Consider the following 13010-nt stretch of genomic DNA (forward strand, 5'->3'; position numbering starts at 1 on the left):
AGTCAGTGGGCAGTTAAAAAAAAATAATAATAAATGCTGTTGTATTCTACTAAATTTACAGACTAATTTCCTTTTTATTTTTAATTATTTTTCACTTTATTCTTTTAAAATAAATTATATAACTAAATAAATGTTGTTTATATTTAACAGAATTTATATTATAGAATAAGTCCTTGAAAGAAAATATTTATTATTATTTTAATATATAGTCTTGTATACTTGTAAATTATAGAAGAGAATAAATCAATAAAAATTCAACTCATTTTAATAATTTATATAATCGATAGGAGAAGCAAGCTTTGGTATTCTCTCCTGAAACTTCTTATTTATGTATTTGATGGAAGTAAAAGAATTTTAGAAACGTCTTCCAGATATTCTTTTTAATTTATTTTCTAGTAGTGTATTATAGCTTCATGGGGCCCAGGCAAATTTGAATTTGAGGCTTCCTGTAGTCTACAGAGTTGGCTTCAGACATATTTCTTCCGGGGAATTTTTTTGCAGGAAATATTTTCTTATAAAAGGTTGGTTTGGGGCCCCCCTTGTTGGTGGAGGCCCCAGGCAATTATCCTTCTTGTCCATTGGAAAATGATAGTGATGCGTTATCCTAACTTAAAGTTAATACTGTAGTTTAACAGTTAAAAATTCATTGAATTAAAATTTAATATTCAATAAAATGAAATTATACTTTTATAAAATATTTCTACGTATATAAAAAAAAATCAAATCATTGATCAAGCAATAACTCATTTAAAAATATAAAATGATTTCTCTGAATTTGTGTAACAGAGCATAAGAAAGAAAATTCTATAAATATATTAATTGACACGAGAAATTTGAGAAAAATTTATAAACCTTATTTAAGATAAATTTAATTTCTCTACTTAAGAGTTGAGATAAATATAAGCGAGAGTATAAATCTATTTAATTCTATTATTTAGGTCTTGGAGTGCTGAAAACGCTAACAACTTGGTACATTTAATTAACTCTTTACACAGCCATAATTTAAGAGAAATTTAACTGTAAATAACTTTGTTTACACGAAAAAACCCTCTGGTTTTTAAGACGTTCGGCAAAATAGAAAAAAAAAAAGTCTTCTAACTTTACATAGGCGGTCTCTTTTAAGGGAAGCCAGAATGTTTTCAGACCAAAATGGCATCAGCAACTAAATATAGATCTGTGTATAGTAGAATGATTTTTTTTCCTTCTTCTTGATATAACCTAAACCCAAAATATCTGTTTATATAGAGTACACGGTGTTTATTTTCATTCAATATCGTTTGCTTAGTTTAAAATTTCGTAATATACAAGATGTTTCTTAGAGAAAACTCAATTTATAACACGAAATAATTGATTCCATCAAAAGCATAAGTGCTATTAAATTAGAAGAATTAGTCTATTTTCCTCACTTTTTAGGTCATTATACAGCATTTTTACATTATAATAAGTCGTATGAATTTTCATGTATCATCCTAAATAAAAAACTTCACACAAAGTATTAAAATTAAGACTTAAATAGGAATTAACCTTTAACCTTTATACCACAGTTCGTAAATACAGTACTGTTACGTAAATTAGGTTAACAAAACCTGTATTAACACAGCTATAATAGAAAATCTGATAATCGATGAATAATAACTGTTCTTTGCACCATTTACTTAATGAGAGATTGTTAATTTCGTAAAGCATTTGTCGATCTTTGAAGAAAAATTACAGCTGTAAGCAATAATAATAATAATAATAATAACTATCGTTCAGATATGTTCACTTCAAAGGTCAACGATGGAGAGAGAGAGAGAGAGAGGAGAGAGGTACTGCAGTAAACAAAATTAAAATAGCTAATTAAACATTGCCATACTCAACAATCTTTCATTTAAATATCCCAGAAACATTGTGCTCCAGTAAATGTATGTTAATATACAACTAACTCTAGCGTAGCGTAATTTTATAACAATCAATTAAATTAAAATTCTCTAGAGATTTAAAATAATTGCATGTATTAAATGGAGATTTTCTAGGAAATATATTTTAGTTTCATATTAAAATGATATAGCTAACGTTGAGTGCACTTAAATATCGTAGAATATAATCAGTTTGATTGGAAAAATTTGAGATAAGATCATGCAGATAAAACCTAATTAAATGATATAATTAGCTCTTATTTTATCTATAATTATATTTACATAAATTAGAATTAATTATGGGAAATCATTATTAATTTCTCTACCTACAGTTGAAAGTATATAATCCAAGTATAAAAGAATTATTGAAAACAATTTAAAAAACAATTATCTTAAATCATAAACATTAATATTTCATAAAGTAGAATTTTATGAAAATTTTTACAACTGATTAAATCTTAACTGTTCTTAGTTAATCATTTTAAAAAATCTTAATAAATATTTAAATTAAAATCACTTTACTTCAAAAATATCACGTTTGCATCTCTTCACAAATTAGAACTTTATTTTTCTTAACTCATGAATAATTTAATGTTAACTACAGCTATTAGACCCAGTATATTCAACTTCAGTAGAATTATTCCTTAGAATATCGATTGAATACTTTTAAATCATAGTAAAAATACAATTTTTTTAAATGTTAAACTATATAATACAGTATATAAATTTGAAAATCCAGGATATTTTTTAGATACGTGCCTTAACTTGACTTTTCAACTATAATCGTTAGAAAATAAATAGGAATGGGTAGCAAATCTGTGGGAAATTTAGAATCTGTTGTTAACTATTCATTCGACTGACTAAAATATTTGTTTTTATGTTACAATAATGCTTTTTTCCTTTAGTTTTTCCCCCGAATTCTTAACGTTTCCTTTATATATATATATAAATGTTATCAGTTTGAAACAAAATTATCTTATTCTAAACTAAAATAAAATTTACCATAATGGTTAAATTTTTATCTTTATTAGTATTGTAGCTATACAATTATGAAAAATATAGAATAAACGCGATGGTTTTTTAAATAAATTCAAAATGTAAAAATCAACACGACCCTCTTATTTATAATTTAGTTTGGATTAAAAGTTAATTTAAAAGGCGATTTAATATTCTCAAAAAATAATCTAACTTTCGAATACATTAATAAATTAAAAACTTCTGACCTAGGTGGAAAACGCATGTTCATGATAACACGATTTTTAAGAAAGAAAACATCAATATTTTCTAAGCTTACAGCTCGTTTTAAAAGCAGCGCATCCGATCAAAGAATGATGAGATTTAGAGTTGGATCAACTCCAAACGATTCAAAACTCTTACAAATACTCCAAGATCCATTTGTATAGTCGGAATCTATTTTCAAAATACCTCAAAATTCATCATAAATCACATCAGTACAGTTTTTACAGAATAATCCATTTAATAATTAGAATAATTAATATATAAATAATTTAAAAAAAAACACTGTTTACCTGACTAGCTGTATGGCTGAGAGCCAAATTTTGTTAATAAATCTACGACTCACGAAACAAGATCACGAAAACAAATTTCGATTTATTACGTGAAGAATCATATTGGAAAAATAATTATAAAGTAATTTTGCTGGGAAATTAATTATATACTGTGGTGCAGCTTATTAGAAGTGTAAACAAGCAATTGAAAATGATGCGCTTCATTTACATCGTAGCTAGGTTGGGTCCTGAATATATTGCAATTATTCTATTAAGGTTATCCAAATAGAAATTCCACACCCTCATGTCAATTTGTTCGATCCTGAAATTAACCAAATATTGAACTAATTAAAAACATCTTTCTTTTGATGTCTTCGTTTCTTTAAAAAAAAAAATCAAGAAAAATAAAGGAGTAAACATAAGAAAACTCGAGATCAAACAATAGAAGTGCCTCGAGGAAACATGAATTACAATAGAAATTTTCTAAAACATAAATAAAAATAAACCAATCCAACAGTTAAGAAAAACAGCTATGATAATGCTATCTAATTATAAATAAATAGTAAAAATTTATTTATTTAAATTTTTTTTCCTATAACTGTATTGATTATATTCGAAAAGAATAACTCTTAAGCATTATAAATAAATATCAAAGATATTAATAATACGCTATTCAATACGCCAGCGCATCTACCATTTTCCAATAATATTTGGCTTATTATAACAATAAAATCATTGAATTTAATCTATAAAATTTTTTTATACATGTTAACATTGGTGTACACTTAAATTTTTATCTAATTTACGTAGAAAACGATTTAAAAATTGTTGCTATTCGGTAATGAAGATAATTCAACTTACGCAGGGAAGGGAAAAAAGTTCTTAAATTAAATAATTACAGTAAATAAAACCTGTCCAAAAGGGAAAAAATTCATGAAAACGGAGCGATTTTCTTCCACCTTACGCAGGTTTTACTGTACATGAAAATTTCAGATAATAGATTTATCCACCGATGCAAAACATGCAATTATTCTCAATACAAAAACTATATGAGCTATACACATATCGTATCACGAAAACTGAGGAAATCTTCACAAATCGTACAATTGATTTGGTGTAAAAATTGTTGAGGAAAATTTAACAATACGATTTAAATTAAGGGGAAAAAATTCATCAATTTAGTTTTGAAAATGTAAAAACACGAGATCGTTAAATACAAATCGATCATCTAAATTTCACTTATATATAAAATAATTTAATACTTTACATTATAAAAAGAATTTAATATACCATAATTTTTCCTTAGTGGTAAAGGTTATTATAATACTGCTAAAATGATTCTAATAAATTGATAATAATTATTGAATTTAAATTAATTAAAGACTTAAACTTCAATTTAAAAATGTAAACGAATGATCTACTAATCAATATATCAATTAATATTTATAATTAAAATTGTTTTAAACTATTAAAAAGAAAAAAAAATTAATAAAAAACTGGAAATATTTTTTTAAATATCCTACAAATTTTCTATTAATATTTTTCTTGGAAAAAGCGTATGCTGTGTAAAATTAAATTACAAATCCCAAAAGAAAAATATTTTTAAATTTATCATTTTCTTGGGATTTGTAAAATTATTTCCTCTTATTTAAAAAAAATATGTCTAAAGGAAAATATCTTAAGCTTTGAAGTTTCCTACAACTAATAATGCCAATCTCATATTTAAATGTTATAAAAATTTAAATAAAACGAATTAAAAATTATTGTTTAATTAAATTATTTCAAAAAAAATTTTTTTTTTAAATGTTTAAACTTTCATCCCAAACTGGACCAAAACAGGCTAAATTTAGTAAAAAAAATTTTTTTATATCACTGCAAATTTCTTTTATTAAAATATGAAGTGATTTTACAAAGCGTTTGATCAGAGCAGTTTCAAATGAAACATCTGTTGGGAAGTGGACAAACTAATTTGAACCGGATGTACACGAAGAAATTACATCTACACAGCTTCTAAATACTAAGAAAGAACAATAAAAATCACGAAAACAAGTCATTTTTAACCACAACTAAGGGCCCACCAGTAGCCAAGCGGTCTTCTATTCCCTGAACACTGGTAAGTTCGGTCGTGGGTTCGCGCCTCGCTCGGACGTGGAGTTTTCCGGGTTTTCTCCATGTCTGTAACGCCTAAATAGGGGCCAGTTTCCCTTAAAAAGACATTCCGGAATACACCCCCCAGGCAGATNATACAAAAACTATATGAGCTATACACATATCGTATCACGAAAACTGAGGAAATCTTCACAAATCGTACAATTGATTTGGTGTAAAAATTGTTGAGGAAAATTTAACAATACGATTTAAATTAAGGGGAAAAAATTTATCAATTTAGTTTTGAAAATGTAAAAACACGAGATCGTTAAATACAAATCGATGATCTAAATTTCACTTATATATAAAATAATTTAATACTTTACATTATAAAAAGAATTTAATATACCATAATTTTTCCTTAGTGGTAAAGGTTATTATAATACTGCTAAAATGATTCTAATAAATTGATAATAATTATTGAATTTAAATTAATTAAAGACTTAAACTTCAATTTAAAAATGTAAACGAATGATCTACTAATCAATATATCAATTAATATTTATAATTAAAATTGTTTTAAACTATTAAAAAGAAAAAAAAATTAATAAAAAACTGGAAATATTTTTTTAAATATCCTACAAATTTTCTATTAATATTTTTCTTGGAAAAAGCGTATGCTGTGTAAAATTAAATTACAAATCCCAAAAGAAAAATATTTTTAAATTTATCATTTTCTTGGGATTTGTAAAATTATTTCCTCTTATTTAAAAAAAATATGTCTAAAGGAAAATATCTTAAGCTTTGAAGTTTCCTACAACTAATAATGCCAATCTCATATTTAAATGTTATAAAAATTTAAATAAAACGAATTAAAAATTATTGTTTAATTAAATTATTTCAAAAAAAATTTTTTTTTTAAATGTTTAAACTTTCATCCCAAACTGGACCAAAACAGGCTAAATTTAGTAAAAAAAATTTTTTTATATCACTGCAAATTTCTTTTATTAAAATATGAAGTGATTTTACAAAGCGTTTGATCAGAGCAGTTTCAAATGAAACATCTGTTGGGAAGTGGACAAACTAATTTGAACCGGATGTACACGAAGAAATTACATCTACACAGCTTCTAAATACTAAGAAAGAACAATAAAAATCACGAAAACAAGTCATTTTTAACCACAACTAAGGGCCCACCAGTAGCCAAGCGGTCTTCTATTCCCTGAACACTGGTAAGTTCGGTCGTGGGTTCGCGCCTCGCTCGGACGTGGAGTTTTCCGGGTTTTCTCCATGTCTGTAACGCCTAAATAGGGGCCAGTTTCCCTTAAAAAGACATTCCGGAATACACCCCCCAGGCAGATCGCCCAAATGTTGCATTACCGTAACTAAAAACAAACAACCACAACTAAAATTACTCATCAATTTATGAGCAGTTCTTCATTGATCGCTTTAGGCTATATAAAACTGAACAACACATTCTGATTTATTTCTTAATAAATTATGAGTTTAGTTATTTTATGCTAAACTGCAATAAAATAAAAATGAGATTTTATTCTATAATAATCTGTAAAATAAGAAAAACTATTTTTATAACAATCATAATTCCTGCTATTATCATTCCAAAATTTAATTAGTAAGCACACTTTGCAGTATTTAATTAATTCACTCAAAATTTATGAATTAAAAAAAAAAGGAATTTTGTAAAGTCATCTTTATATACAATATTCATTTTTTTTTAAATTTAATTATTAAAATTCTTGGCACGGAAAATATGATTAAATACTCGAATTCTATATTATATTAAATTAAACTTTTTAATTAAAATATATTGTTTGCGTAGTTCCAACAAAAGGAAAATACAATTGTTTACATAGAACTGTCTTCTTAATTACCAATACATTCAGAATTATAGAAAATAGAAATTATAATTGTAATTTTTTTTTTTTAATTTCTAAGAATATATTCCTATTTTTTTAAAAGTTAAAAAGTTTTTAATAATATATTTATGATTTCTTTTATTCATTAATGATTTAATCTAGTAGTTGAAACCTCGTTAGAATATTATGTAGTAATTACCGAGTGAAAATTTCCGTCTAAAATCATTGGATTAGTTCCAAAAAATATATCTTTTTTTTTTTTTTTGTTGTTGCGGCATTTTCGATAAGAAACTTGGATATATTTCAAAAAAATAACGAAATTAAAATTCGTAAAGTGATAAAAATGATGAAGCGTTTAAACCAAAATAATTTTCAACTTTTAACTCTGACACAAATTACAACCGAAATATATGGGGTTGAAACTTAATTTATTAAAATGAGATTTATTTCCATGATTAAATTCACACGAGAGGGCCATTTACATGTTATACAGTAAAGTTTAAATGTTTATTATTATATATACACTATACTCCGCTTATTGTAATCGCGGATTGTAATTTGGAACCAGTTAATTATCAAAATTAACAGTTTCCAAGTTATTATAAATCATAAAACTTCAGTTATTGTTATCATCTTCGGGTCAATAGATGGTTTTTATGTTTTCTTTTTTGTGCTGGTGGCAGCTTCAACATATGGCTGATAACAATAAGCTATAATGATTTTTATGCTACCAGTGCTTTAATTTAATCGTTTTAATCGTTATTCTCTTACAATACAATAGTTTAAATTGTAAATTGAAATTGGTAGCAAACAATACTGTACGAAGTATTTATTAATTAATAATAATTAGAATTAATAAGTTTTCGAATTATACGTTTTTTTAAATTGTTTTAATGTTAGCATCAGTGAAACCAATACTTCCTCTAATTGTAGTCTTATTTACTTATCCCGCTTAATGTTAACAATCGGTTACTGTTATCAGTTAGGAGACACCCAAAGTTATTAAAATAATTACACTTATACTAGAAATAAATAGCGTATCTTTATTTAGAAGAAGCCATGTGTTAACGTTATAAAGTTCAAAATTTACAATCTATTGAACACGGTGTTAAATGGCGCGAAACATTCACTGTCAAAACAAATTCCACGAGTACAGATAAATCGAAATATTCCCGATGTGGACGAATTAAAGACGTCTAACCGTGACCTTAATTGGAAAAAGTAGAAATGATTAGAATTAAAATATAAATATCAAAACGAACTCGTGAATTTTTAACCAAATGTTCACTCCAGAATTAATACTGTTTGCTGGATAACTCACGCAATCTACAACTTTAGGGCGTTACCCATTGGAAGTTAACTTTTCGAAAATATAAAATAAAAAAAAATTCAAAAGCAAATTTACCAGTAAAGCGTTAAAAACAAACCTGAAATACTCGTCTTTTAATGCTCGTTCATCTTCTCTGACATCATTAGCAAAGCTGCATTCCTTTCTTTAAAGCTAGTTATATTTCTCCACTCGTTTTAAACAAAAGCAAACAATAATAGGATCTGAAACAATTAATTTAACCTTCACAAACCACTATTTAAACTAGATGTCAACATTAAGATAAATCGAAAGTGTCGGAACATTCCGACACCCACAATAACCAATCATAATTTATGTTATACAAAAATCGATTTGAAAATTCACGTGAAACACGAAGCGAGTAAGATACAGAGACCATTAAGAAATTCCTAAACAAAGGATGATAACAATAGATGCTTATTAACGCTAACAAACGGGATATGGCGTATAGCAGATGCGGTCAATTTTACTAGTATATAAAGAAAGAGAAAAAACAAAAACCCTCCTCTTTGACCTATATTCAATGTGATCCGCAATACGAAGATTTGGTGATACGACCAAATTTACCATTAAATTATGTTACTGGTTAATAATATAATAACATACTTACAATCATCAGTAAATCATCATTTTTAGTCGTCCGTATCGACAAAAAACATCGCTTGATAATTTCCTTAACTCTTTCTACCTTCTCTGCCTCGTTAACAGAAGCTCCTACATCGACAATGAAGGTAAATGTGTATTTTGATTCACGTACTGGTATGACATTATAGTACGTCGTGGCGCATGCTCTAAAATCCACTATGACATCACACACGGAGATACAGCGTATAATTTAAATTACGTTTTTATTATTTATAAACTCATTTAATTGAGTTATAAGTTAATAAATAATAAGTTTTAATTAATATCTATTTAATAATTTTATTATATTGTTTAAAAATTTTATTTTAATCTTTCGTATAATATGCTATTATGCTTCCATCTGTTGGCTAGAAAGTTAATTATTCCCTACGAAAATTTCGTAAGTGAAAATTAGTCACATTACATAAAATCTCAAGTTACAAATTAATTATATGTCATTGTAATTATGCTTTATTTTTAATTTATAATTTCTGTTAAACAAGGCTTGTATTATAATTTAATGCTATATATGCGTATCAACTATATATATGCTTAAATTTACGTAAGATGGATGATTTTAAAAATTTCTTACGTATCGATTTATCGATGATCAATTTTAGAAAAATAGCTACATTTAATCCACTTTCTATGTTATATAATTTTTTTTAATATTAATTTTCATATAAGAAATCTAAACCGTTATTTTGAGCTTAATAAATTTCCAGAAAAAAATTTTAATTATTAAATATTTAACAAATTTTTCTGATTAATTAAATTAATCTCATTAACATATAATCGCGAACATAATTAACATACTAATAATTTATTAAATATAAATATAAATATTTAAATATATCGGTTATTTTATAACTGAAATGTTTAAATATGCATAAGTGTAGAGTTGAAGCTATAAAAATAATTACAACCGAACTTCTTATAAAGGCCACCTCTAAACGGCGGCCATTTTTTTCAGGTGTTTCTTTTTTAAATGCATACGAAATAACCTTTAAACCAAAACCATCTCACAAGAGCCGCCATTTTTTTATGAGTCATCAGTGACCATTGTTCAGTTCTATTTGAATAATTTACTTAATTTTACAATAGAAAACTATGGCAACTACAAAAAAAAACACAATTGTATTATGTATACACTATTATAAATATTAAATAATTTATATTATATAACTGTTACGCTCAATTAAGAATATTATTTTAAACATTATAAATAAAATTAATGCATTATTTTAATGTTAATTAATAAATAGATTTATTTATCAGTGAAAAATTTGTATTTAGTTATCATTTCTATGTTCCATTTATAATTAAAATCTCGTAAAAATGTAAAATGTAGTTATCCTGTTTATTGACAGATGGCAGCACATTTAAACATGTATACAGTAGGAGTCAGTGACCGTGTAAAAATGGTAGAGAAAGTATGTACTTTTTCCAGTCTGATTATTTTCAACGTTAATGTATTTTACTGCCGGGTTGTATCTTTTATTTCAAAGAAATCTTGCAACAATAAAGATTTTTACGTAGTATTATGTATAATAAAGGCAAATGAACTATGAAAACTACAACAAAAGTCATATGTTATCGCAAACGAGGTTCTGTTTACATTAATATTTCCTCTTCCATGTGAATAATTCACTTCTATTGTAATAACATATCATAGATGACAAGTAGAAAATAAGTTGCCATTATTAAAACTCTTTCTATTATCGTTAGAAAAACGAAAAGATAAAATCTACGGAAATAATTGAAAATTTAATTCTTTCATAGAATAATTTACAATTATAAAAATTTTATACTTTCAAAATTATTTAATATGTTATAATGGTAATAAAAATATTACTTTTATTACCGTTATATTAATTAAAAATTTATTTAAAAGAAACTCTTCGGGCATAAAAAAAAGGCCCTTTTTCAAGCTCATGGTAAATTCGGTTAGGTCAACACGGGAGAATGGAAGTTGATGGAATCTTTAGGAGGACAGACCACCCCCGGAGAATTCTTGAGATTTTCGATTGCTCGGGTTCGAACCCGGGTCCTCCCTATAATAAACATATTATTATTAATCCTTTTAATATGAAAATAATTTATCTAAACGTATAAATGTAGCTGTAATGTTTTATATTTTAAACTTAATTATCAGAATATTAAATTATTAATTTTCTTTCCGAATTTTTAAATTTTTATTTTGTTAAATTGTAATAAAAATAAATAATTAAAAAACCGATAATTTCAAGTAAGTTATTTATTATAATTAACTAAAATTACAAACTAAATCCGAAAGTTTTAATTAAAATTTATAATTTATTCTGTAAAAAATATATATATTTTTTAAAGTAGAAAATAAGAAGTTTGCTTGTTGAATTGACAATAATCTCATTACTAGAAATGCAGGTATTTAGTCTTTCGATCGATATCTTGTATAAAAGAAAAAGTTTACACGGAATTATTTTGCTGAATTTCATTTCTTTTACGAGATTGAATTAATATCTAATAGATATCAATGTCTATAATTATATCGTATAAAATTATTCAAGCAATAACACGTTAACTCAATTCATCATAACTACAAATGCAGATAGTTATCAGATATAAATAATTATTTATCTAAATTACATGATTTATGAAACAAAATATGATAATTTTTCATAGAATTTATTAAATTCCCAGTAATGTGGAGAGTAATTAGGGACCCGAGAGGCCCGGTATTTCTTATCTTTGAAAATAAATGAAGAAACGTCAAATAAGTACAGGAAAAAGATTGCAATCTGATAAACGCACTTTCACACAATACAGTAAAACCTGTTCAAAACGGAAACCTGCCAAAAAGAGAAAAATTCCTGTGTTTAAGAAAACCTGTTGAAAACGGTAACCTGCCAAACCGGAAAATATTCGGTACCTTGCGAATCCGGTTTACGCAGGTTTTACTGTACAATATCTAGAAGCTTACTCTTCTAGATATTAGAAAGATGAATTTAGGTTGGCATGCTCTAATATCATTTCCGGATATGGCATTATATTACCACATTTATATTAATAAATTATCAATATTGAATAACTTGAGGCGACATTTTCTTATAAATTTTATAACCCTTCTACGGTAATTATGTACCGGTACAGTATATTTTTAACATATAATATTGAGAGTGAATATTAAATGAAACGAGAAGCAATTGCTCATATTTTATTTTTTTTTTATTCTACTGAAAATTAGTTCTCTTAAAAATATCGCCCCCTCTTAAAAAACACATGCCATAGTAAAAAATATAAAATTGCTTTAAAAATTTTTTGGTAAACGTGCCTAAAAATAAATGAGGTTTACCTGCTGCTGTACTAAGAAAAACCTGAGTTAAATTCTTGTCAACGGGTCAATAGAGCCGTAGCTACGCCACTGACTACATATCCTAAAGTGAATACAAAACAGAAAAGCAAATATTTATTTTCCGGAGAGTTAGCTTCTTTAAATTCTAAAATTGTTCCAACAACTGTCGATTGTTTACAATTTTTTCCAACACCTTTAAGAAAGAAGAAAGTTGAAAACTTCAACATTTAAAGCAAAAACATTCAAGTTATTATAACAATAATTTAATTTTAGTTAAATGATATACATATGCACGTAGGGTTATTTTGGAAATTATTGAATTTTTACATATAT

At 25.9% G+C, this 13010-nt stretch overlaps 1 long non-coding RNA gene across 3 annotated transcripts; it reads right to left on the minus strand.

The window, feature by feature from the left end:
• Nucleotides 1–7512: 7512 nt before the first annotated feature.
• Nucleotides 7513–9444, minus strand: LOC111640103. Of its 3 annotated transcripts, none has more exons than XR_002759216.1 (4): nucleotides 9330–9444; nucleotides 8799–8922; nucleotides 8649–8703; nucleotides 7513–8578 (listed from the first exon to the last, which is right to left on the minus strand). It is a non-coding gene; the product is annotated as an uncharacterized LOC111640103 (long non-coding RNA). The 3 variants fall into 3 exon arrangements; XR_002759215.1 differs by having other exon boundaries at nucleotides 8649–8731; XR_002759214.1 differs by having other exon boundaries at nucleotides 8649–8922.
• Nucleotides 9445–13010: the final 3566 nt, after the last annotated feature.

Source organism: Centruroides sculpturatus, unplaced genomic scaffold, assembly GCF_000671375.1.
Source record: "Centruroides sculpturatus isolate CEXI.00-Female unplaced genomic scaffold, Cexi_2.0 scaffold1371, whole genome shotgun sequence".
Taxonomy (NCBI): domain Eukaryota; kingdom Metazoa; phylum Arthropoda; class Arachnida; order Scorpiones; family Buthidae; genus Centruroides; species Centruroides sculpturatus.